General features: G+C 44.6%; 1 protein-coding gene and 1 long non-coding RNA gene across 2 annotated transcripts in view; one reads left to right on the forward strand and one right to left on the reverse strand.

The window, feature by feature from the left end:
• Positions 1-25114, forward strand: part of LARS1 (leucyl-tRNA synthetase 1) — a 1303086-nt gene that overhangs the window by 1189894 nt on the left and 88078 nt on the right. The gene's annotated exons all lie outside the window — the stretch shown is intronic.
• LOC122795720 lies at positions 19783-20188 on the reverse strand. Its single transcript, XR_006363850.1, has 2 exons — positions 20116-20188; positions 19783-19848 (listed from the first exon to the last, which is right to left on the reverse strand). It is a non-coding gene; the product is annotated as an uncharacterized LOC122795720 (long non-coding RNA).

Here is a 25114-nt window from a genome sequence, read left to right on the forward strand (position 1 = left end):
CTCTTTGAAAATCCCACTGCGGATCCAGAGACCATTTCCCTGGGGACCTAAAGGTATTAAGGCTACTACAGCCAAAAACCCTACCCCTTCGGACAGGGGTTCTAGGGCTCTAGACAGATGGGGTAAGTAGGTATATACCTCGGCAACTTTTGCCATCAAGGCTTTAAATTGCCAGATTCACATGTTGAAGTACCAGCAGAATATTATTGATCTAATTAAACAAAAACTGTTGTTGATTCCTGATTGTGCAGAAAATAAGGACTTACAAGACTTAATGCATTCTGCAAACCAAGTTGGTAAACATACTTTGCAGTGTGGTTTTGATGCCTTAGAAGCGTCTTGCAGGGCTGCGGTCACTGAGTCTGTTGTGAAAAGGCATGCTTGGTTGAAGGAACAAATCTCCAGATCATGTCAAGGCAAAATTACTTGATGCTCCATTAAACCAAGAATGTTCGTTTGGCTCTAAAGCAGAAGAAGTTCTTAAAAAGATAGAGTAAAAAGCTAAATCCATGCAAATTGTTAAAGATTTCTTACAGGTACAGCCACCTAGATTCAGTAGGCATTGGCCTTCAAAAACCTGGTCCTTTCCAGTCCCTTCCAGACCTTCTCAACCCAAACCCAGGAGCAACAGACCACAAAGACTTACAGTCTCAGCGTATGCACAGATCTAAACAATGGAGTGCTCCCTCCTCAAAAACTAGGAGGGCTAAGCCACCCCCCTGTGGAAAAAGTTCACAATGACTTGTCCTTAATCCTTTCCAGCCATGCCCAAGTACTTGCACCCCTAGGAGGAAAACTCGCCCTGCATGCAAAAATCTGGGAATATATTACCCAGGACCGATGGGTCTTAAACACTGTATCCCAGGGATACAGATTCTATTTCCACTCTCTGCCAACCCCAAGTGGATTGCCAGACTTTCCTCCAAACCAGTGGACAGAGGCCCAAAAGTAAGTACTTTCTCTTCTCAGTATCAGGGCTATTCAACCTGTGCCAACAGAGCAAAGGGGACAGGGTTTCTACTCCAGGCTGTTCCTGGTGCCCAGGAAAGAGAACTCTTGGCACTCTTCTGGATCTGTCAACCCTAAACACCTTCCTGGTGGTACCAGAATTCAAAATGCCTACACTCCAGCATCTCCTTCCTATACTAGCCAAGGACTCCTAGCTAGTCACCTTAGACTTGAAAGAAGCTTATCTGCACATCCCATAAGGGAATCTTGCAGGAAATATGTACATTTCAGGGAAGGCTCTATATACGATCAGTTCAATGCACTTCCCTTTGGATTATCTACTGCACCTAGGGTACTCTCAAAGTGCCTGGCTCCGGCCATTGCTTACTTCAGGCAGAGAAATATTCAAATTTTACCCATACTTGGATGATTGCCTGATTCAGGCAGACAGTCAGGAATTGCTACTTTGGCACCTGATGTTTGTAAAGTGACTCCTAACTTCTTTTGGGTATACCATCAACGAAAAGAAATCACATCTGATACCCAGCCAAAAGATTGTATTCCTGGGAGCAAGCTTGAACACAACTTCCCAGATGGCATTCCTCACTCCAGAAAAGCAGGTTTATTTGACAACTTATTTCAAACTACTGGCCACCCAAACCCAGCTATCTACAAGAAAAATGTTGCAAGCCCTAGGGCTCATGGCCTTATGTATTCTACTAATTCCATATGCAAGACTGCATATGAGGAAACTTCAGTGGTACTTAAAAAGTCTCTGGTGCCAACATTCCCAGGACCTGGAAACAGTGATTCCTATCATTCATTGCCTAAGGACAGAGTTCCTTTGGTGGGCAGAGGCTTGCAACCACAACAAGGGACTCCCTTTCTCAAAACCCCCCACTGTCCAAACTCTGACAACAGAAGCATCAGACTATGCATGGGGGCTCACATGGCAGGCAAATGCATTCAAGGACGTGGAGCCCAGGACAAATTAACCTGCATATCAATCAAAAAGAAATGTTAGCTGTAGAGAATGCACTGACAGCCTTATTTTGCCAGGACAACTCCTGATAGACAGACAACAATGTGATACATGAACAAGCAGGGGGGAACTCACTCCTACCCTCTCTGCAGGTTAGCCCTGGCTCTATGGAACACATCCTTAAGCAACCAAGTGCACCTGCAAGCTCAATTCTTGCCAGGCAAACAAAATTCACTGGCAGACGACTTAAGCAGAAATCTAATGGACCCACACGAGTGGAAAATGGAACCAAACTCATTCAGATTTCTAATACACAGGTGGGGGACACCAGAGTTAGACCTCTTTGCGTCCCCCCAAAACCATCAACTAAACAAATTTTGCACCAGAATTCCCCACAGCCAAGCTTGGAAAATGGATGCCCTATCCTTCACATGGGAAAACCTCTCAATCTGTGCCTTTCCCCCTCTGCCCATCCTTCCAAAAGTACTCCTCTAGATCAAACAGGACAGGCCAAAGACAATCCTTATTGCACCAGACTGGCCACACCAACACTGGTACCCACTCCTACGCAGTCTGACAACAGTGCCACCCTGGCACCTACATCAGACCCCCAGATTTTGCATCCTCAGCTGCAAACCCTGAACCTGGTAGCCTGGCTTATTCCCTGAATACATCACCAGCAACCCTCAGCAAACAGGTGCTGGATGTTATCATTGAGGCCAGGAGGCCCAGTACTAGGAAATCCTATTAAAATGGAATAGATACTGTTCTTGGAGCCAGTATCAAGTGAAGGACACAGCTGTGCCCTCCTTGCCTCAAATCCTGGATTAACTAGCAGAGCTGCTCCACAATGGCCTGTCCTTCTCATCAATTAAGATTCATGCCTCTGCCTTTTCAGCTCATTACAATACTGAGCCATCCCTCTTCTCTCACCCTCTGATCAAACAGCTCCTGAGAGGAGCTAACAATTTAAGACCGCCAAAGAGAGCTCCCACTCCTGCCTGGGACCTTTAATTTTGTACTGCTACAGTAGAGTTACAATTCCTCTCTTGGAAAAACAGCATTACTGCTAGCCATCACTTCAGCAAGAAGAGTGTCACATGCCCTTATGGCTGTGGAACCCTTCAATCTGAAGTAGTTACTTAATTTGCTCTGCAACCTGTGGGTATCGGATCCGAGCCGGCAGCTTTCCAAGCTACAAGATCCGAGCTCTTCCCCCCTACCCATAATCCCCTGCTATGTGCTACATTACCCCAGATCGTTTTTTGCCACGGCTGAAGCAGCTACTTTTGAAGAGCTCCTTGTCTTTTGGTGAGATTGAACCTTTTTCTTTTTTCTGTTAAAAAAAAAAAAAAAAAAAATTTTTTTCTAGTGTGAGAGTGTGTAGTTTTTTCTGGGTTAGTTATCGATAGTGTAGTTAGTTAGATACCTTTGTTCCCCTTTTCTAACTAGTTTTTTCTGTTAGTTCCCGCCTTTCACCCTCCCCCCTCTTAGTGTTTGGGGTGAGTGGTGTTATGGCTGAAGGGCCTAAGGCGATGTTCTCAAAATGTACTGAGTGTGGCCATAAGCTTTCGCCGGCAGATGGCCACACTCAGTGCGTTTTATGCTTGGGGGCGGCCCACTTGTCATCTGCCTGCACAATCTGCACGGCCTTTAATCCCTGAGCTATTAGGGACAGGAAGAACAAGCTGATCTTGGCGGGCTTGTTGCCTCAGGAATCTGCTTCTTCTTCCTCCCCCTCTCAGGCACAGGCTGTCTCGGCAGCCCTCGTGCCTTCTGTGCCCCCGACTCAACCTGGGACTCAACCTCCCTCTTTGGTTGTGAGTTTGGGGGATTCAGGTACCTCCACTACGGTGGAGAAAAGACATAAGGACAAGAGACATAAGTCCCACAAAAGGCGGGCTGAGACTCAACCCTCAGCCCCGCCGTCTAAGCTGGATAGGTCTCCCTCGAGGGTCTACGGATCCTCCCCCTCTCGGCTCCGTTCACCTCGTTTTTCTCCGGAGCTGGAGGAGGAGGATCGGTCTCCTTCGAGGTCGTCGAGGCGACCCTCCCGGCCCGCCTCCACGACTTCTTCAAGATCAACCAGAAGCCTCACTGAAGCAGATATGGATCGGATGATGCGCCGATTCATCCAGACCCAAATGCAGATGGGGGTGCTGTTGCCCCCCCCCCCCTCTGGGGGGGAGCACGACCCCCATGTTTGCTCCGATTACTCCTTCTCCGACCCGTTTTCGGGTCTCAGAGTTATCGGATCCGGGCTCTTTCGGAACTGGGGATTCGTGGGCGCCGATAGCTCCGTTCGCTTCGACGCCGACTGTGCCTTCGAGTCTGTCGGATCCGAGCTCTTGGGGCCGAGGGCTGAGCATTGGATCCGGGGGAGCTGTTGTGTCTTCGGCTCCGTTGGGTTCGGAGCACACCTCTCTCTCGGCTCCGGCTGCATCGGCTCCGACCCCAATCCCTACCTCGGAGCCAAGGAGATTGCTCTCGGAGACTGGCGAGAGTAGCTCTCCTTCGGCTTTTGAGGTTGTGGAGAGGGTACTGTCGAGGACCTCCAGGTCCCCGGTTCAGGCGTCGGATCCTCCCATACCCCCACTGCATGTGGGTCTATCCTCCATCATCCGACCATCGGGACAGCCTGCTCAAGCCCTCCAGTTGGTTACCTTAGAGGAACAGGACCCCGTTGATGAGCCCTCTTCAGACAGTCCCACCGAGGAGGTCCCTCTTAAACATCGGTGCAAGAGGAGGCACCTGGACTCCCCCGAGTCCGTTACAACCGACACGGATTTAGATGAAGAGGAAGGTTCCCCAAGGTCACCCCCCCGAGGATGCCTACTTCGGAGACATCATGGAAATGTTGCGTATTAGAGGGGGGTGGTCTGCCCAGAAACCTTCCGCGGATGAATCCGTGTTCCTGGATGTGTTTGAGGCAGGCCCTTCTACCTCCTGGGTGTCCCCTCCCGGCTGATCCCCTGGTAGACCTCATTACTACCAGGGCGTGGAAAGAGCCCGACACCGTGGAGCCTATCCCGAAGCGACCCAACAAGATCCTTAGCCCCCCAGTGGATAGATTGTCTTAGGCCAAGGGAACCCCCGTGGATGCCATGTTAGTGGCGGCTGCCACCAGGAGAGAACTCGTGCAGGAGAGTTCTTCGGTTCACCCGCCAGATAAGGAATCTCGGGCACTGGACCGCATTTGGAAGCGGATGTTTAGTTCAGCGACCTTTTCTGTAAGGGCACTGAACTATATGGCACATACCATTAGGCTGCAACGAGACTTAATTAAGGAATACGCTGCAGCCCCCCCGGAGTCCATGTCGGTCGAGGACAAAAAAGTTTTCTCGACTCGTATGGCCACTCTGAAATCCATCTCTAATACGTCCATGCGTCTACTCTCCCATGCCACGGAGGGAGCCGCTAGGGCCAGCGGAGCTGGGGTCGTCTTGTGACATCACTCCTGGCTCCGTCTTTGCGATTTCGCGGATCCCTTCAAGGCGTCCTTCGCGAATGCACCCTTTGACGGATCTTCTCTCTTCGGCAAGACCGTTCGCGAGACTCTGGTCCAAAGCGAGAAGGATGGGAAGACGCTGTCTGCCATTGGGGTCCGCTTCTCTAATCCCCAACGATCCTTTTCTAGGAATCAGAGGGGACAAAAGAAGCTGTGGTTCCGTAAGTCCCAGCAATCCCATCCAGCTTCGGACCCCTCGCCCTCTAGAGGCAGAGGAGGACAAGGAGGACGCCGGCCCAGAGGCAGAGGGGGACCGCGTAACTTCGGGTCCAGGGAACCCTTCCCGGATAGACCCGCGCAGCAGCCCTGAGGGCTTACCCAGCTGTCCCTCTCTGGAGGCAGTCGGGGGGCAGTTGTCGGAGCACCTGTCAAACTGGGAGTCCATTATGACAGATCGATGGGTGCTCCGCATCATATCCAGAGGTTATACCATCCCCTTCATAAACCACCCTCCCTCGACCAGACACCTCCCCGATGTTCCACCCGATCGAAGGGAGGCAGCAGCTTCAGAAGTCCTGAAGTTGCTAGAAAAAAGAGCCATCCAGCCCATCCCCCCAGACCAGTCCGGATTGGGTTATTACTCCAGGTTCTTTTTAGTGCCAAAAAAGACGGGGGACCTAAGACCCATTCTAGACCTCTCCGCTTTGAACCTGTTCATTCCCAAAGAAACATTCCGGATGGTCACCCTCCAATCTATTCTCCCCCTTCTGAAGCAGAACGACTGGATGTGCTCGATAGACCTCAAGGATGCGTACTACCACATCTTGATGGACAGACGATCCAGAAGGTTTCTCCGCTTCTGGCTGGGAGCCAGTCATTACCAGTTCAGGGTTCTCCCGTTCGGCCTCACCTCAACCCCCAGGGTGTTCACCAAGGTCATGGCAGTGGTTGCAGCCCACCTGAAACTTCAGGGCATTCAGGTCTTCCTGTACCTAGACGACTGGCTCCTTACCGCCACCAACAGGCATCAGCTCTGCGTGGCAAGAGATTATGCTCTGACCCTTGCCCAGAGCTTAGGCATCTCTGTAAACCTCCAGAAATCCTCTCTTTGCCCCATACAGGTCCTGGAGTTCATAGAGGCCAAGTTAGATACCCGCATTTCTCGAGCTATGCTAACTGCGGACAGGATAAACAGCTTGTCGTGTCAGGTGCTAATTCTTCTTCAAAGCCCGGCCCCGGAGGCAGAATTAGTTCTGAGGGCACTAGGATCTATGGCAGCAGCGATCAGTCTCGCCCTTCACGCGCATCTGCGAATGAGGATTCTGCAGTGGACCCTTCAAGTTCAGTGGTCCCTGCTACTCCATCCGTTGAATACTTCGATTCCTCTGAGCAGAGTTTGCAGGCACTCCCTTCTTTGGTGGCTCCACGCCCCAGAGCTGAAGGAAGGGAGGCCTTTTGTTGTCCCTCCCCCCCAAGCCACGCTGACCACGGATGCTTCTCGCCTCTGGTGGGGGGGCATTGTTCGGGCAGAACCGTCCAAGGCACGTGGACTCCCCTGGAGACCGCTTTGCATATCAGTGTCCTAGAGATGAGGGCTGTGCTTCTAGCATTGCAAGCTCTCCACAACCTTCTACCTCTGGGGACTATTGCAATCCAGACAGACAACATGTCAGTTGTCTGGTACATAAACAACCTGGAACCAGGTCCTACCCACTTTGCCGGGAGGCTATGAGAGTGTTGGAATGGGCGATATCCACCAACCGCTTTCTGGTAGCAATGCACATTCCGGGTCGGTCCAACATTTTAGTGGACAAACTGAGCAGAGTGATTCTCACTCTGTACGAGTGGTCTCTCAATCCATCAGTTGCGAAGCAGATCTTCCGCAAATGGGGTTGGCCTTGCTGCGATCTTTTTGCTTCTCCCTTAAACACAAAATGCAGCGAGTACTTCGCAATACTTCCCCCCGAAGGGGAGAATCCCAGAGACGCTCTAGTCCATGCTTGGCCGCCCGGTCTACTTTATGCTTATCCACCCCTTCCGCTCATGACCAAGTTCATACAGAAAGCCCGTCGGTTGGGGAGCAGAGTTATCCTCATAGCCCCATTCTGGCCTGGCCAGATCTGATTCCCATACCTGCGGTCTCGCAGTGTATCTCCGCCATGGATACTGGATCCCATTCCAGACTTGATTTTGCATCCGGCGGGATTCCAACCCCCAAACCTGGTGAACCTCAAGCTTGCGGCTTGGTTGCTCCAGTTCCACTGATGGCTAGGACTCCCGGTATCTCATCTCCTGTTAAGGCCATTCTAGTCGCAGCAAAGCCGACTACTAGGAAGATTTACTACAGCAAATGGAAACGTTTCTCTGTCTGGGCTAAAGATAGAGGCCTGGATCCATTTACGGTTCCTATTCCTACTATTCTAGACTTCCTGTCTCTGATATTCTGACAAGGAGCAAGTGCTTCTACAGTTAAGGTGCAATTGGCAGCCATCTCCCATTTCCATGTGGGAGACGGACTAGGATCTTTGGCTTCTACAAAATTATGTAAAACCTTACGGGGAGTTTTCCTCTTGAAGCCTCCGGTGAAAGTGGTGGTGCCTCCATGGGATTTGGCCTTAGTCTTACAAGCCTTGACAGACCCACCGTTTGAACCCGCGGCTTCGATTCCATTAAAGTTCTTGTCCTGGAAAACAGCCTTTTTGGTGGCCATTACTTCAGCCAAAAGGATGTCAGAACTTCAAGCCTTATGTATGAAGCATCCTTATCTCATTTTTCACAAGGATAGAGTGTTCCTCAGGACTAATCCGTCGTTCTTACCTAAGGTGGCTTCGGAGTCAAATATCAATCAATCAATAAACTTACCCGTGTTCTTCCCAAACTTTCAGAATAAAGGAGAATACACATTGCATAAATTGGATGTGCACAGACAACTGCGTTTCTACCTGCACAGGACTAAGGATTTTCGCAAGTCGGACCAGTTGTTCGTGTCATTTGCTAAATCGGCCATGGGTAAGGCCATTTCCAAAGTGACTGTAGCAAATTGGATTTGTCAATGCATAGTCCACGGGTACTTATCTGCAGGCAAACCGGTTCCTATGGGAATTCGCCCTCACTCTACGAGGGCTGTGGCCACCTCTGCAGCCTTCTGGTCTAGGATCCCCTTGGATGACATATGCTCTGCAGCTACCTGGTCCTCTTCACATACGTTTATTTCTCATTATAAGTTGGATATGGTATCAAGAGGTAGGGCTTCCTTTGGCTCTGCGGTGCTTCGGAATATCCTTCCATAGGCCGCCCAGGGTTTTTCCCTAGGTAGCTGGGGACTCTGTCCCACAGGTTGCAGAGCAAATGTAGTAACTACTTCAGATAAAGAAGTTATGTACTCACCATAACGTTCCATCTGAGTAGGTACTTCATTTGTCTGCAACCGACCCCCCCCTGCCATCCCCCGAACCTTTTGGGATTCCTGATCACCAAAGAGATCTTTGTTCTGCTTTAAGACAGTTATCTGGTGTTACTTTCTCTATCGAAGGTAGGAGTTGTGTAAGAGGCAAAAAATTCGATCTGAGGTAATGTAGCACATAGCAGGGGATTATGGGTAGGGGGAGGAGCTAGGAGTTCGGATCTTGTAGCTTGGAAAGCTGCCAGCTCAGATCCGAGATCGGATTCGATACCCACAGGTTGCAGACAAATGAAGTACCTACTCAGATGGAACGTTATGGTGAGTACATAACTTCTTTTTATCTTCCATGTGGGCAGGGTTTCCCTCAGGACTAACCCATCTTTTATGCCCAAGGTGGTATCCAGAGTGGTTTTAAACCAATCCATCCATTTGCCTACCTTTTTTCCTAATCCTCAAAATAAAGGGGAATGGATCCTGCACTCCTTGGACTTGCACAGACAGCTCAGGTTCTACCTTAACAGGACTAAACCTTTCAGAAAATCTGACCAGCTGCTAGTCAGCTTTGCTACAGGGGCAGAGGGCAAGGCCATTTTGAAACAAACCATTTCTAAATGGTTAGCACACTGCATCCATTTCTGCTAAAAACACCATGGAAAACCTACCCCACAGGGGATCAAGCCTAATTCCACTAGGGCTACCTCAACCTCTACAGCTTTTCTCAGGGGAGTCCCTACCAGGGACATCCTGGAAGCTGCAACCTGGAGTTCTGTACACACCTTCACCAAGCATTACCACTTACCTATCTTTTCTAAATCCAGAGCTGGATTTGCCACAGCAGTCATACAAGGCCTACTAGTCAGCCCTACTACTTCTTGTCTGCCTCCACCCTTCCTCAGCTTTGGAAATCAACCCAAGTGCGATGACTGCAACATTGAAACACGAAGAACATAGTAAAGTTGTGTACACTTACCATAAATGTAGATGTTTGAGTGTATTCACTGTTGCAGTCCTGGTTACCCTCCTTCCAGCCCCCTGTCTTTCTGTACTTTCTACCTATCCTCTTTTTTGGCCATATCTTATGGAAATGGTATTTACTTTTTACTGGAGGTGTTACACACCATTTGATTGCTTCCTATTTTGGGGGCTGCGGACATCTGGGGCAAGAAAAACTGATGTAATGGTGTCAGCTGCATGTTTTATACCCCTGATGACCTGACGTCATGGATGAGGCGACAGCATCTGACGCAAAAATCCCAAGACTCTGGTATCCGGGCCGACTGAGGGCTACCTGCAGGCAGGATAACCCAAGTGTGATGACTATAACAGTGAATACACTTTAACATCTACATTTATGATAAGTGTACACAAGTGTACTTTTCTAGGGCTCTGAACCACCTGCCCAAATCCGGTTTCTTGGGACGTGGTTATATGCTTTCTCCAAGTGTAGAAATACCCAGTGGACTCTTTCTCATCTCTACTTTTTTCTCAGTTAGCTGATGGCAAAAATCGGGTTGGTTGTGCTGCATCCTGATCTGAATCTGAACAGATCACCTCACATTTTACTTTCTGCTGCTCTGCATATTCATTTATCAGTCACCATTTCCTGAACTTTTTTGCATTATGACAGGAGTTTGATAACCTCTGTACTGCCCACAGTTGTGGATGTCCAATTTGTTCTGGTATACTGGCACTAGTATGCTTATTCTCCAGTCATCTGGGATGCACTGTTTTCTCTATACTGCTGTGAGAACCCTTGGGGACCATTTCTCCTTTATGTCACCCAACATCTTGATCATGTCTGCTGTAATCTCATCTGAGGCTGCTGTCTTCCCTTAATTTTCCTTTGTGATATTCATACTTCTAGAGTAAGCTGTGTCTGGGGCAGTACAGCTTCTGTGGGGGTTGTATTCATTCAGAACGTGCTGGAAGTACTCCTTCCATCTGCCTTTGATTTCCTGTGGACTGCTTAGTAGGTTGTTTCTTGCATCCCTTATGAAGGGTGTCTGACTATCTTCTTCATCTTTCTGTATTTGTCTTGCAACCTGATAGTTTCTTTGTGCCATCTACTGAGTCACTTTCTAGAAGCTGGTAGAGTGCCTTTGATGCCTTGATGTTTGTTGTTGCAACTCTTTTCTTAGCCTGTCTGTTAGCCAACCAGTATTCCTTCTTAGCCTAGTCCATCTTTTCTATCTCACACTTTTTCTTGCACTCCTCCTTTCTTTTGATGACTTCCTTGACTTCTACTTTCCACCACTGGATTTCCTTATGTACCTAATTTCCATGCCCAGTTTGGCTGCATATCTATTCTTTAGTCCTCACACATGCTGTTTTGAGGCACTGCTATTCTTCTTCAACTCCACCTATTTGCTCTACTTCTTGAGGCACTTACAGCCCTTAATAATTCCTTGAACTCTTGTGCTTTTTCTGCGATCAGAATCCAGGTCTTCAGCCTGGTCTCTGTTGATCTTGGAGCCTTCTCTGACTACTGCTTGCAGTTGATTGTGGCAAGTAGTGGTGATGCTATGGACTGACTGTTTCACTAGGGCAGACTTTGCAATCACTGATTCTACTCCAGTGCCCTTTCCTTACTAGAACGTCAGCTGAATTGCATGTTGACCACTCTTATATGTGATCTTGTGACTGTCTCTCTTGATGAACCATGTGTTGGTAATCATCATGCCATTTGCCAGACAGAAGTCTAGAATGTCCTGTCCTTTATTCCCGTTGCCCCACCAAGACAGTCCTCATAACCTGTTCTGTCTGTCTCCGTGTGCCCATTCCAGTCATCCATTATCAAAAGTAGGTCCTGCATCTGTTGTTTAAATGGACTGTTTTTCTCACTATCACAACCCTGCTGTAGGGCATAGGCTGAGATTATGAATAGGACCCTGTCTTTACACTGTAGTCTGCCATGAGTCTGTCACTAATCCTGATGACATCACTCATTGTCTTCTGAAGCCTCTCTCTCATCACATCATTTCTAGTCTGTCCTCCTACTGTGGTAGACTCTGGATCCCAAGCCAAGTGTCTTTGCTCCACTGCCCTTCCATCTTGTCTGCTGGATACAGAGGATGTCTAGCCTCCTGCTTACCATTATGTCATCCACTTCCAAGCTGCATCCCGTCAGTGAACCAACACTGAGTGTAGCAATTCTTAGTTCATGTTTGGACGGTTGATTGGTTTAACTTTCAGCTTTTGCTCACCAAAGTTTTCCCAGGTAACCCAAGCTGTGCAGCTGGACAGCAGTTTACCAGTAGATTATTGATGCAGGGCTGCTGAGCTTTATGGTGGGGGACACTGGCCAATACAGGCACGTACACCTCTTCCACCATTAGCATGGGTTTCTGATGTAGTTCAGAGTTGGCTTGCTCCTCACCTCACTTATCACCGACAAGCACCCATTCCCATCTGACAACATTAATGTGACCAAATCACCTAGAGCCATATCTTACACTGTTGAGTGGCTAGCACATACAAGGCATGCAGTCTATGATCCATTTCCTCTTATGTTGCAGATACTGAGCACCACAGTTGATCCCCAAAGTGATTGGTATAAAGAACTCTTCCCTCTATAGGGTACCATCTAGACTCTGTGCGGCTGCCCACAACTCCATTTTTGGGTGGGTTTGAAATAAACACTCAGCATGTTTTTGGAAGGTGGGAGGAACCACATAAAGGTACAAGGAGAAGCATGCAAACTCCATTCAGGTATTGGTTGGTTGTCAGAATTGAACCTTGTGCATGGGAGACGAAGACCTCAACTATTATAATGTTCGTGCCTTTAATTCTAAAGTGCCACACACTTATTAAAATGCACAAAAGCTGATGCAGTACTTCTAGCTAAGAATAGTTCAACAATGCAAATGATGCTTATGTTTCTTGGGTGGAGGTCCAGAGATTATCCTAGTCCCAGAAGAGTGTTCATGAATGCAGGCATGGGTTGGCTATTGACAGGCTACCAGGGATATAGAGAAGGACATTGGGTGGTGATAAGATTCAATACACTGTAAAGAGCAACAGTTGTAAGAGCAGTTTATGGTCCTTATACTTTCCCTTGTCAGACTAGCCTATCACATTTTTCCCACTTTTATTACAGTTTTGCACAAACTTGGATAAGGCTAGTGTAGTATTTGCCAGGAGAGATTTTAATCTGCCCTTAAAGCCATTATAAGACCATCTCATGTATGCAGTAGACAAACATAGGTCTTGGAAGACGTTTCTGGAAACAAAGTGTTAAGGTCTTTGCAGCCAATGGATGCTATTCAGCAAGGATGAACTTTGCTACACATTGCCTTTTGCTGGAAGGGACACCATCCAAAACAGGTTGAACTACTGGTTAGTCTTGGTGTAAATGATGCCATGAGTGAGGAAGTTTTCTTTCTTATACTTTCCCTTGTCCATTATGAGCATGTAGAAGTTGGAAGGTGAACCCTTTTAGTGATAAAGGACAATGTGTGTGTGATCTTTAATAAAAATTTAAGTGCCTTGTTGTGTTTTATTTAATTTTTTATTTGAAATTTGTTGACCAGGTCCCATTTTTAGCTGCAACCTATGTGCAATAGGTTGGTTTTCATCAAGGGCAGGTCATGCCTACTGCACTTGGTAGACTTCTTCGAGACGGTGAATAGAGCTATGAATGAGGGCAAAACTGCCTACCTTAACCTGGCAAAGGCATTTGACACAATTACCTCACTGAGGTATTCTAGAGAAAATCTCACATTTAGGCATAATTCTGTACATCACCCAATGGCTAGCCAAATGACTCACAGATAGGACACATATGACGTTAAGGTGGGGGAGTACACCTCCATCAAGAGGCCTGTTACTAGTGATGTCTGACAGACCTTGATACTAGGACTTCTCCTGTTTGGAATATACTCTGAAGTTAATGCAAATGCAGAGAGCCTTTGGCTGAACAAATCTGCTAATGACTGCAAGCTGGGTGCAGTCATTGAATCACCCAGAGCTGTAAATATCCTCCAGGAGGGTCTGGCACAGACAAATAACTGGTGCCAGAACCATGGCCTAAAACTTAATGCAAAAAATGCATAATTATACCCTTTGGGAAGATGACCACCACTGCAAATTAAAACATCAAATACACTCCCTAAGAGTAAAGCCAGTGGTGAGGGGTTTGGGAACTCAAGTCAACAGTAACCTGAGCTTTGGTCAACATGTGTCCATGGTAGTGAGAAAATCCTTTTACAGGGCATAACTTATAGGTAAGAGCATGGCATCCAAATCTAAGGAGACTATAGTGCCACTATACTCAGCCCTCATTAGACTGGTAATCGAGTACAATACACCCTTCGGCATGTACCTGACCAGGCTTTTGCAACATCTGGAGCAGCCACAGAGGGCCCTTACTAAAAGAAAAGGGTGTAAATAATATGTCCTATGCATACTGCCTCAAAGCCCTGCTTCTGTATTCAGTCTCTTACAGAGTATTGAGGGTCACTCTACTCCTAATCTACAGGGCATTCTCCAGTCCAGCCTTGATGGATCTGCTACACATTCTAAAAACAAACAGCACTAGAATTATCTGATCTAATTATCTAAACCTCATCTGTGGCATAAACAAAACATGTTGGAGGGATAGGTATGTCTTTCAGAGATTACCTCTTCTCTGAAACTGACTTCCCCATTCATGTGAAACAGAACTCTTCCCTAAGCCTGTTCAAACTCAGCTTGGACCAATAGATGGGAAGTTGTAAGGCCACACTTTGTTTACCACCTGTGGCCCTTATGGACAAGAACAGTTTTTTGATTCTGTAAGGCAGACACATATACCAAAGCCATTCTAGCCTTTGGACGTTGATGACTGGGAAAATCGGGGCATAAATAGCTAGGTTGAAACAGGATCTAGGGCCATTAGCTTTGTAACCCCCTATGATCATATGAATAGTACATTAAAAGAGTTGGTAGACAAAGCAGTAGCAATAATGCAGTAGCCTGGATTAGAGCTATAGTGGCAACATGATTGTTGTGGACAGAATATTACAGCATTAAATATAAAGCAGTGTTAAATAGAGTATGAAATTTGTATTTCAGTGATTGTATAGGCATCAGAGAAGCTAGAGGCATTTGATAACTGTTAAAGGTAAGTGAGAAGATGGAGAAAGAAAGAGGAGGCAGAAATAGGAATGCAGTAGTTAGAAGTGACCCCCCCCCCCAGCTCAATATTTACAGGGGTGCATTTAGCATAATTCTTAAGGTCTTTACCTCAAAGACAGAAAGTAGAAGGTTTGATTCTGACCTTGGGTTTATTGGCTATGCTTAAAATGGCCCTTAAGGGCAGTTGGCCTAGTATTCACCTATAAAAATATTTACAGGGATAAAGTAATTACATAGGATTTGTGCTAGAAAAAGCTAAGGGAAAAAGATTAAGGCTTATAATGCTTTGAGAGGTACACAATTTATTGGTCATTGTTGTTATTACTTTGATCTAAATCCCTTAGGATGCATGCTTGTCATTATAGTACAAGACTTTAAATAGAATCTTAGGGACATATGTAAAACTGCAAAGGCAATGCTCTATGAATAAGTGACCTTATAATAAAGTGCCTCACTCTACAGATGTAGAAGTCAGCCCAGAAGAATACGTTGTCAGGTTTTGGAAATGCTGAAATGAATAAGAAATATAAAGAAGCCAAGTGTGAGCTACAAAAGGAGTAAAATGTTTTTAAAATGAGGCTCCCTGGTCATGGGTCATTGTAGGTTACCCAGGTAAGCTTCTTGCCTAAAAGTGTAAGTGACACAAAGCACATGCTAATATTTTGGCTGTAAAATCCTAAGGGGAAACTTTTACCAATTTTGGAGATGCAAATAAAACATTTGTCTTTTTATGAACAGTTGTATGCAGATCCTAACAGTAGTAATGTGGGACAAAAAGGATATCCGAAGGAGTGCCTGCAAGACTATACATTTGCCTCAGGTGTCCAGGGACCATGTAGAGTGGTTTTCCAACCCTGACACATTAGAAGTGAGTGCATGTAGAGAGTATCGATTGAGCCTGATGACCTTATAGTTCACCTGTACAAGTTACTATGTATAGATGCTGTTCTCAAATGTGCAATCTTTATCAGTGGATGTTTTTTTTTTTCATGGCAGCCCTTAGATCCCTTGGTATGTCAGTAGTTAACAGTCCTTACCAAAGTGGGGAAAGGCCAGAATAAAGTTGAAAATTAGAGACCAGTTTCATTGATAAATGTTAAAGCTAAAGTTTATGGCAGAATTCTTCCGTTGAATATAGCCCACTTTAACGCATCTAAACCACCTAAATCAGGACAGCTTTCTGAAGGGGTGGATTTGGTGTGGATCATAAAAGAATGGGTGATAATTGTAGTGTCTTATTGGGACTTCTGCCACAGGATGTCTGCAGTGTGTCATGACTTCAAGAATGTTTCACGCTCCAAACCTCTCTGCAGGTCATATGCCCTCTCACCTAGACATCAGAATGTCTGCAGTATGAGAGAGTATCCATTATGGCCATTTTTAGTTTTTCCTGCATTCTGTGAAATGAAGTCTCTGTAGGGTGATGTCAATGCCAAGTGCCATCAATCTGTTGGTTTGGTCTGGTTTCCAGAAAACAAATAAGTTCCCTTTTCTGGAACATTATTTTGTGTTTTACTGCTTTATCTAATTGTACTTTAGGATGTAAGTTGTTGCTTCAGCTGATGTGGGCTACTAGTTATGGGATGTTAAGTTAGATGCTGAAGGTCTAATGTGACTCTGTTTTTATTGCAACAAACAAATTCCACTGTAAGACTGTTTTTGTTAGGGAACAGAGCATAAAATTACCTGTTGTCCTTCTCTTGTGAAGTTAAGTCAGAAAGCCATCAAAACTAGAGCAAAAATCTCCAAGACTACTTAAATCAGAAAAGGTTGTGCGCTTTGTCTAAGGCAGTCAATGTGCCCACCACTCTGTCCAAGATTGCCCCATCTGAAAAGGCACAAAAATCCTTCACATTAAAAGGGAATCCGGGGTCCAGCAACATATTGATAGAGATGCAAGTCCTCCAGAGAGTTTAGTATATCTGGTCTGGCGAGGCTAATTTGCAGCCTTCCCGTCATCTGAATGTGGACCACTGGTGATCGTTATAAATCATTAGAGGAGAAATTGGTTATCCCTCACACAAGCATGCACTAGATCTTGTCTCAGTTGTAATTTTGTTGTCATAAACTATTTCTGTAGTTTATCTACCTATTATATTCATACAAGTACAAGATGTAGTAATTTCTGTACTACTCAACTACTAACAAAAGCAAATCATTGTACTACAAGTGTAAGCTCAGGCTACTTTGTGATTTAAACTAAAATATTGACAAATGAAAACTACTAGCCATGCTAGTCCACATCAGTACATTTACAGAAACAATTGTATAGAGGTTGATGTCATGTGCTGTCTTTACCAGGTAGATGAAATTACGTCACCTCCTCCTGAATTTTCCTTGTCACATGCCTGCAAATGGACAGAAAGTTTCTTTCATGTCTGTTGTACTTTACACTTTCCTGGTAAACAATATACAGTCTTTTCACAAATCTCATGTCAACTTGAAACTGCATAATTGTGCATAAACTGTACATACAGTTTTAATGTGCATACATGTCTGATTCACAGTGAAAAATGTCAGTGTTTTAATATATGTATGTAAAGTGAGTACATGTATGATTCAAAGTGAAAAATGCCAGTGTTTTAATATATGTATGGAAAGTTAAGAACTTCTGTGTTTTGAAATTGTAAAAACTGTACAACTGTTTTTTCCTTGTACAATGAAAAATGTCTGCTATGTTACTTTAGGTATGTATTTTGCAATATTCTGTGTACTTATATCTTTAATAACTGTGGAGCTTTCCTCCCTGAGCCTCAGCTGAAAATGGGATCAGTCCCAGTAGACAAAGATAAGTAAATAAATTATGTTATACATTGACTTTACATATTCAAGGATGCTTGGTATTAGCTGTCTCAGCATGACTATTTAAAAGCAGTTAGAAAACTTTATGTCAAAAGAGAGATGGACATTACATAGTCACATCACTGATATCTAACAGAGTTGCCCTTCTGGAGGTCACTATGCTATGAGAAGAAAGCAGGTGGTGCGGAGCTGATGTTAAGCAGATGTTGGTCAGTCAGTATGCCTCTCTGTGGAAGTATTTGACTCTAGTACTCATGTCCTTATAACTGAGGCAAGAACAGCATACCCTCGTGACACTTGTATTGAAGTCTTTGGACCTGCTTATGGACAAACACTTCAAAGGCTTCTTCCACCCCTTGGAGCATACCTTCTGCTTTGTTGTAATGCTGGTTTTATGAATTTACAACATCAGCATTTATTAAAGGCCTACAAACTTCTGACAAAACTCAAGTGGCCTTAAAGTCACTGTTGAATTAAATGTCATAGAAGCTGAGTTTACTCGGAGTGGACTCAAGTTTTACAAGTAGCATATTCTATGTTGGCACTAGTGCTTATTGACTTTTTTTGACAGACTTTAAAGGAATTTACAACACACCCTGGCTGAACTAGGTGCTAAAATCTTATGTTAGAGCCTACTATAGGAAATTAAATTAAAAAAAAATTAACAGAAAACTGTAACAAGTGTACCCAGAACATTTACCTTTTATAAATCTAATTTCTTCTCCGTGCAATCAGATATGTAGCTGCATTTCACTGCAGTGGTATGCACCCATATAAATTTGTCACTCTTAACTACCGAAGAAAGAAAGCATCTTTAAGTTATTAACTACTAATAAAGAAATTGTCTTTATTAAGGCTGAAAGTGGGGTCAACATTGTGGGTTCGTAGTACCAATGACTGTCAGTGTACAGTTTCTAACAAAAGATGGTGTTAGACCCTACTAGTAAATTCAGAACATGAATCAATTTTTTTTTATTTTTTGGCAGTTGAAGGTATTTCTCAGCTTACAGCTAATGAACTAATGGTTGGAGCACCCAAGTGACAATATTTTTATATTCTTCCCAAAAATTCATAAAAACATAGACCCCTAGTCTGGCCTTGGATCCATAATAGAATCCCTCTCTGTTTTTCTAGCTAATTTTTGTCTCCATTATTAGGCTTAGGGAGAGCTATGCTAAGATAACCCCAAGAGTTTTTTTAATAGATTAGATGATGTCCAGATAGAGCCAAATAGGTTAACGTGTACATTGGATATCAAGTGTCTTTATACCAATATTCCTCATTGGGCTGGTTTAGAGGCTTGTCAGTATTGATTAACATGTTCAGAATTCTGTAGCCGTAGTACTTCTCTGTTATGCCTTCCTGAGCATGTGTTATTAACACGTATGTGGTACAGCTATGGGTGTGACATTTGCACTCATCTATGCAGATTTGTTCGTGGGCTGTATTGAAGAGCTAATATACAGTACCAGCCATAATCTATTTTTCTGCACCATGGATATGTGGCATAGATTTGTAGATGACTGCTGGACGGTGTGGACTTCTGATCTGACTGAAGTATTAGGAGTTTGTTCTTTACTTAATGAAACCATGTGGGATATTGAATTTTCAGTTAACCATCATCTGAAGGAATTAGATTTTCTGTTGCATCCAGAAAAAAAATTAGATGTATATCTTTCTACCACTTTATTCTGAAAATCATTCAATAAGAATTTTTTACTATTGGCCACAGAATTGCCATCCACTTCACATTATTAAAAATATACTCCAAACACACTTTTTTTAGAATCAAATATATTTTTTCACTACTGGCAGATTATGAAACTTGTTCTGAAATTTTTATCAGAAGGGGAAATAAATTGGTAGATGTAGGGTATGGTAAACAACTAACTGGTTCACCTCCTTGAACCAACTTATTCATTTATACTTCAGACCTAAAAAATAATTTGTAACTGTCTTTTGTCACTGCTTTTGATAACACTCACCAACTTAATCATTACTGGGGTATCTTAACAAGATGAACCTAAAATTAATAAGCTGTTACCCAGGTCCTGTCCTTTAGTGTACAAGAGTGGTAAGAAAGTGAAACCTCAGCTTTGGCCGTCTAAGAACTTGCTGTATTCAACTGGACGTATAAGAGAATTTAAGTACCTTTATCTGCACTTTTTTCAAAAAATACAGTATTTAAATTGATTTTAACTGTGTTGCAGGAATATTAACTGAACTGGAAGTTAGTCAGTGTTTGCTGAATTTTGTTATTTGCTAGTAATTACAGGTGTGGGGGTAGCCACATTCTTTGATTTCCTGTCCTTGCCTATTTAAGTGGTACAGTGTGAAATATTTTCTGCTTAAAAACCTCAGCTTTGGCCGGCTAAGAACTTGCTGTATTCAACTGGACGTATAAGAGAATTTATGTACCTTTATCTGCACTTTTTTTTTCAAAAAAATACAGTATTTAAATTGATTTTAACTGTGTTGCAGGAATATTAACTGAACTGGAAGTTAGTCAGTGTTTGCTGAATTTTGTTATTTGCTAGTAATTACAAATGTGGGGTAGCCACATTCTTTGATTTCCTGTCCTTGCCCATTTAAGTGGTACAGTGTGAAATATTTTCTGCTTAAAAACCTCAGCTTTGGCCGGCTAAGAACTTGCTGTATTCAACTGGACGTATAAGAGAATTTAAGTACCTTTATCTGTACTTTTTTTTCAAAAAATACAGTATTTACATTGATTTTAACTGTGTTGCAGTAATATTAACTGAACTGGAAGTTTTGACTCTGCTCTTCAGTTAGTCCCACCCACCTCCCTGTTTTTGTTTTGGTGTTAATGTTAGTGGCCTTGAAACTGCCCGCCCCTCTTGTAAATTTGTGTTTGGATGCTCCTTCTGGGCCCATCTCATTTGCTCACTCAACTGAGTGCAATGAGATCATATTCTGATTTCAGGCACTCCTACTGTGTACAAAGAGGGCATCTGGGAAACAGAAAAAGAAATGTAAGCTTGTTTCCTGCCTTTCCTGTTAAGTGGTATAGACTATTTGTAGGCTTCTGAGCCCCCAAGCCCTTCTGTGTTGGAGGGAAGCCTTCTAGCTTAGTTTTTTTTCTTATAACTAGCCAGTTTTCTAGTTTCAGCACTCAAATCTGTTTCTTTGATCTCAGCACTTGTTCAGGAAAAAAAAATTCATCTGCTTTTACTGTACTTGTGTATATACCTACTTTATTTTACTTTTGCATCATCTTAAAAGTACTCAATTGTATTTATTACTGCTTGGTGTAACTCATTCTAAGCCTTTTGGTTTAAACACTTGGGCTTCGGACCAGTTGTTTTGCACTGAGAGGGTTTGTGGTCTGCACTGTAGTGGCAGAACAGGTAGCTTACATCCTTCTAGGTTGGGAACTGCTGATTGAGGGCTCAGTGTCTGTTATTCTAAAAGTGTATTCATTCTGGTTTATGCACTTGGGCTTTCAGGCCAGTTATTTTACATTAAGAGGGTTCGTGGTCTGCACTCTTGTGGGAGGAGAGGCTGGACTCTGCCCTTCTGAGCTGGGAATTTCTGGTTAAAGGCTTATAGTGCATGCATATCTGAACTGCTTCTTACTGAAGTTGGTGCGCCTTGTTTGCTGTGGCATAGACTGGATTCAGGCCTGCTGGATCTAGCTTTGTTTGTGTAACTTGAGCACTAATCCAGGCATTCTCTAAAGTATTCAATTGTATTTATTACTGCTTGGTAGTAACTTGATTAAAGTGCAGCTATCATTCTAAGTCTTTTGGATTAGCACTTGGGCTTCAGACCAGTTGTTTTACATTAGGAAGGTTTGTGGCATGCACTGTGGTGGCAGGACAGGTAGCTTTCATCCTTCTAAGTTGGGAACTGCTGATTGAGAGCCCAGTGTCTGTTATTCTTAAAGTGTATTAGTTCTGGTTTAAGCACTTGGGATTCAGGCCAGTTATTTTACATTAAGAAGGTTCGTGGTCTGCACTCTTGTGGGAGAAGAGGCTGGACTCTGCCCTTCTGAGCTGGGCTGGGAATTTCTGGTTAAAGGTTTATAGTGCCTGAATATTTGAACTGTATCTTACTGAAATTGGTACACCTTGTTTGCTGTAGCATAGACTAGATCCAGGCCTGCTGAATCTAGCTTTGTTTATATGCTTGTTTGCTTGTTATTTCCCTGGAACGCTAATTCCACCTAATACGCGGCTTCTCAGCACTTCTGTGGATCACTAGTGATATCTGCATTGCTTACTGTACTTATTTCCATGTTTCACTTGAAAGAAAGTTACTGTTTGTCGTTTTTGCATTTAAGTTACCTGTAACACATTGCACTTAAGTTACCTGGCACTTGCTCGCTAAAGCAATTATATAAGTCAGCACTAAAAATTAAAAGCACTACACCCTCACTCCCCACTGGCCCTTGTTTTCAATTATTAAGGAATTCCCAATATTATTCTAGCATGTCCAAAGGTCAGTTGTCAATCTCCTCTCCGGTCCAGCTGGTGAATCTGGGAATCTTGAGGCAATGTTACAACTGCCTCATGTACACAGACAACCCTCTCCTCCTCCCAACAAATTCCAACCCATGTGAGAGATGCAACCATATAGCCAAACTGGAGGCTAAGCTCTCTCAACTCAGTACTGGCATAACCAGTCAGGAGGAGAAGGAAACCACACTCACTACAATTTCATTCTCACATAGACCTACCACGACAGCAAACCAAACGCATAATCACACAAAAACATACTCGGAGGCTCTAAATAAAGATCTGCCTAAGCAGCAGAGACCTCCAAAGCAGACACCCAAGCAACCGCTACCCCAAAACAAAACACGTGCAACACATATCTCACAAAGCCAGTGTGCCGAACAGTCAAAGCCCTTAAGACTAAACAACACACCTGATACACTTGTAATAGGTGACTCTATCGTCAGGCACACTGACATCCCGCTCACCAGGCTGAACAAGGAGAGGGTCACGCTGAGCAGCCTGTCGGGCGCTAGGATCCGCCACATAACACAAGCACTCAGGTCACACCAAGGCAAGTACAAATATGACTCAGTCATTGTCCATGCTGGTGTGAATGACCTGAGACGTACCTCCCTGGACTACATGAAAAGAGACATAAAGGAGCTCTCTGAGCATGTAGCCCAGGCCGGTATGACCCTGACCTTGAGTAGCATCTTACCCTCACCAAGAATGATGCCACAATATGAAGACAAGATGATCAATTTCAACAATTGGCTTAAGTACTGGTGTCATTCAAAGAGGATCCAATGCCTGTCAGCTTGGGATGATATGCTCGACAAGCCACTATGCTTCGCTAGGGACGGCTTGCACCTATCACCCCTGTGCTTTTGGATATTGGCAAAGGCTCTTGCTACCCCCATAGTGCCTTTTTTAGGCAAGGCTCAAAAGACAAACCCACCTCCATAGGTATCACAAGGGATAAGAAACTAAGAGTAATGCTACTCAATGCCAGAAGTCTAAACCTCAAGATGCACGCACTTGAAACTCTCCTTAGCATGGAGAACATTGATATCTGTGCAGTAACAGAAACCTGGTTCAGGGCTCCCGAGAGCACCCCAGCACTACCAAGTTATACCTCATACCATGCTTTTTGGCCCCAAAACTTGGACCGAACCACAAAAGGAGGGGGAGTATCGATATTCATCAAAGATACCCACACCTCCAGGTTGGTGGCAAAGCACGAAGCATCAGAGACTATCCATGTGCAACTAACAGTGGGTAAAACTGCCTTCCAGTTTATAGCCTGCTACAGACCACCCTCCCAAACCCAGAAACCCCACTCGGCCTTCCTGAGAACACTGGAAAATATGAAGGTCTCGCCAAACACCATTATATTGGGCGACTTCAACTACCCAAACGTAGATTGGGAGCATTACTCTAGCTCCAACACCCTAGCCCAAAGGTTCCTAGAATTTATAAACTCAAATGCTATGGAACAACTTGTTACCACTCCCACAAGAGGGGAAAACATACTGGACCTGCTTATCACCAACATGGGGACTCTATGCTCCAGACCATAAGTGTATCCCTCACTGGTAAGATCAGACCATAAACTAATCTCACTGGATATTCATATCCCGACCCCCTGCCCAGAAAACCACAGTAAAAACTTCTCTAAAGCAAATTTCACACTCCTCAAAACCGAGGTGGAATCCTTCAAAACCCCCGGGCCTGTGGAAAATACGGCCCAGACCGCAGAATCCTTTATAAACGCATTCTATGAACACCTTCAGGAATGCATGGATCATGCGATCCCATATAAAACCAAGACCCAATCCTCCAAAGGCAGACGTCCTGTCTGGTGGACTGCAGCCATAAACAAACTATACAATAGAAGGAGGAAGCTACTAAATGATAGAGCAAAATCCCAAAAAGGGAAGGCATCACTGATCAGTATTAACAAAAATCTATGGGCACTCATAAAATTGTCTAAGGCCAGCTTCGAGAAAAAAATTGCACAGGACACTAAGGATAATCACAAGGCTTTCTTTAGTTATGTTAGGAACCTGGGTGGTAATTCCCAGATATGCTCAGAATTAGTCCAAAATGACAAAAAATACACTGAATCCACAGACATTGCCAACATCCTAGCTGACAGGTTCAGTGCAAACTCCCCCCCCCCCCACCAAAAGGGCAAATATCTATCCCAGCAGAGTGCTGCCCACCTGACATCTCAGGTGCTCAGGTAAGAGCCGCCTCTCCAAAGCAAAAACATAGCATCAATGGGACCAGACGGTGTCCCGGGCTGCGTCCTACATGAACTCCAAGAAGAGCTAAACCCAAACATAAAACTACTGTTCAATCTCAGCCTTACTACAGGATATGTGCCCAAAGAGTGGCGTACAGCAACAGTGGTCCCTCTCCATAAAGGTGGTGCCTCAACGGATCCTGGAAACTATTGCCCCATAAGCCTGACTAGCTTGGTCTGCAAAGCTATGGAAAGGATCATCATGGACCTCATAAATAAAGATATTGGGGACCTACAGACACTGGATCCTACCCAGTTCGGCTTTGCTAAGGGCAGATCCTGCCTCTTAAACCTGGTTGATTTCTTTGAAACAGCCACCAAGGCCATTGACGAGGGGAAGGTGGTCCACACAGCCTACCTGGACCTCGCAAAAGCCTTCGATAGAATACCCCACTCGGGCATTATAGATAAGCTCACCAGCTTAAATATAAACCCCTATGTCACTAGATGGGTTGCAAACTGGCTCAAGGACAGAACCCACATGGTTAGAATTGCTGGAGCCATGTCAGACTCCAAACCAGTTACAAGTGGTGTCCCACAAGGCTCAGTCCTGGGACCTCTCTTGTTTGGTATATATTTCTCTGAGGTACAGGCCAACACGGAAGGACTGTGGCTGACCAAGTTCGCAGATGACTGCAAACTGGGGCCC

The sequence above is a fragment of the Protopterus annectens genome, chromosome 2.part2 (assembly GCF_019279795.1).
Source record: "Protopterus annectens isolate FY-2018-M chromosome 2.part2, PAN1.0, whole genome shotgun sequence".
NCBI classification, from domain to species: Eukaryota; Metazoa; Chordata; order Ceratodontiformes; family Protopteridae; genus Protopterus; species Protopterus annectens.